Consider the following 3,015-nt stretch of genomic DNA (forward strand, 5'->3'; position numbering starts at 1 on the left):
CTCAGAATTATTGATTCAATTCAGCCTCGGGATATGTTTTGTGTTATTTGTCCATAAAGAGAAGTGTCCTCTAAAATCAACACCAAATCACTGGCTATTCCGTCCCTGCTGAAAAATATCTGAGCCAGATGCGTTACTGTGTAAATGGCAGATATTGTTGCAATTCACGTTTTTTGTTTGGTCCGAAAACACTTCAGGCAGTTCTGACATTTTGATATTTCTCTTTTTTTTCAATGAAAATTGGACAACTTGCGCTAAGATTAGGCATTTAAGAGCTTATACAGTTGGAGAAAAGCAAGGATGCAAAAACGATCTAAAACAAATGGCGCGGATCTAAGGTTTTCTTGTGGGGCGGATTTACGAAGCTTTGAAATTTTTGGCGACTTTTTTTGGGTCGAGCAAATTGATTTTTCGAACTTTCTCAAACACTAAAAAAGATCTTGTTTTGAATAATTTTTCTGCGATGCAGGCAACTTTTGGAAACAAAAGGCTAAAAAATGACGTTTTTTCGGCGCGCGCTCGCTCCTCAAATCTAGTATATATTATTTAGTATATATTACTAGTCACCTAAAAAAGGATTTCGCACAAAATTACAAAAGGGGACGTTTTAAGTGGTCAGAGTGTCAAATCGCACAGAGGAAGGTGGACAGTACCTTGCCGAAGGGGGAGGGGGCGGTCGCCCTCTTTTCAATTCAGTTTGCCAATTTTTTTCCCAAGGGTCCCCCTATTGGTATAATTTTACGAGATCCATTTTTGGCTCACCGACATCAAAGTTTTTCTAAGGCGTCAATATAATTAAAATTGAGGGAGGAGCGCAAAAAATGCGCAAAAAGTCGTTTTTAGCCTGTTTTATCAAAAAAAAATAAAAAAATAGGGTCCTCATAGTATTTTCAGAAAGCTCGGAAAAAAATTGGTCGACCTAAATGAAAAATTGACAAAATTTTCAATTTTTCTTTCAAAAAACCGGCGCCCCTCCCCTAGAAAAAGTTCTGCGCACGCCACTGAAAGTGGAGAAGGGCGTCCTGCCCCCACTCCATCATAGCAACCAAGTTTGTAGTGTTTTTTTAAACAACAAACCTGGCATATTTTTCATTTTGGTCCTTTTCCATTACAAAAGTTAGAAGGAATATTATGCAATTTTCTCGTAATATTCGGATGTTTATCTCGATAGCCTTTTTCTTCTAGTAACTTTTGCTTAATATTTTCTAGTTATAGAGAATATCATGAGCCGTTATCTCTGTTTATCAAATTGAATTTAAGAAACGTCCTTGCATAACCTATCTGAATAATCGGTATAAAATGCAATTTCAGTTTCGATACTGTAGCTTAGATACGGCATTTGACAATCGAACATAACTATTGCGCTAAATTAGAGATCATGAGGTCTTATCGCTTATTTGTTATGAGTTTTTGATGACAAAGTTTCTGATTTTTCGATGTCGATGCGATATTAATTTCCATCATTCTATTATGTTTCAGTGATTTAAAGAATACAATGGGATTGATTGGGGTTTGGTAATCTCAAACAGTACTTTCTGACCGACAAACCGCCTGTTTGTCCGTTATATATTTTTCGCCTGAAAGGTTCGTGCTACTCTTTAATCTAAAATTGTATCATATCATAGTCTAAATCTTATTGTTATGAACTTTGAAGAGTATGACGGAATGTTTAAATTTGATGTTGTTTTTTTTCGACTTTTTAACTAAGCGCTTATGACGGAAACTTTTTATACCATACGAGTATTGTTGTACCGAGCTCAAATGTATAAAAAAACGTTCTAGTTAAAAAAGCCAAATTTTTCACTGTTTTTTCAAAGATAGGCGCGCAATTTGGCGCTCGCAATCCAGAGGCAAGTCCGTGAACCTGTTAAAGTTTTGTCCGAACGTTCAAAGAAAACGAAAGAACGAAAGAAGAACAAAGAGAGCGTTCTTGTTGCAGAATACGCTTACAGTTCACAAAATACAGAATTTGGCCTCGTAATGGAGTACTGATTTAAATTAACGTTTCAACACAAACAATATTGGAATTCTTTGCGTGCGTTTTTTTCTCAAATTAGTTTAGATTAGACAAAAATCTTTGGCACAAGTTCGATTGGATTTTTTGTTAGAAACATTATGATGCAAAAACTGAACACAAATGGGCCATTTTTGGTTCCTTTGAGTCAAGAAAGAGTTACGCTAAGACTATCGAGTCAATTGTTAAGCAAATTCATAATTCACGGAATCCGCTCATATTCACAAAATACAGTGTTTGGCCTTGTATTACACCTGGGATAAATGTTCGCAAAAAAAATTAGGTTTTGACAATTGCTAACTTGGTCAATTTAGGATAATTAACAAGTAATTTATTGAGTTGTTATAAATAGCGTAGGCGGCAAGTTAATTTGTTTTAATTTGAATTGAGGCATATTTTTTGGTCCTATAAAAATACAAGACTGCTCGTAACAGGGCGAAGCCCTGAACGTTCCGACCGCCTTTTAAGGTTTATGGAGCAGTAATAACATTTAAAAATTCAATGAAATAAAAAAAATGAACTTTTTTTTTCTAAAATTTGAAATTTTTTATGAAAATCATCCCCCCACACGCCATATAAAGTACAAAAGGATAGATTTCGCTCCTTATAACAAACCAATTATGGCAAATATGCTTCTTTTAACCAATTTGGAACGATTTCTAAGACGGATAAACTCTCCGCTTACGCGTTAATAGCGCGAAATATCGCGCGTTAATTGTCCCAAGTTGGCCAAAATTGCAATCTTTAAACCCCCGTAACTTTACAAAAAATGATCACAGGTGAAATATCTTTTCAAATTTAAGCTCAGGAAAACAATACCTTTCGAATGATATGAAAAAATTCCGTCAAAAATGGCTAGTTAAAAAGTCGAAATTTGTCTGAAGAAAAAAAAAACCCACCCCGAGCACAAATATTCCGTTACTTTCGTATCGAAAGTCGGAACAACAAGACAATAAACACATCGGTTTGTACGAAGCATTTGGGATATAACGGCTAAGTGG

Source organism: Symsagittifera roscoffensis, chromosome 5, assembly GCF_963678635.1.
Source record: "Symsagittifera roscoffensis chromosome 5, txSymRosc1.1, whole genome shotgun sequence".
NCBI lineage: Eukaryota > Metazoa > Xenacoelomorpha > Acoela > Convolutidae > Symsagittifera > Symsagittifera roscoffensis.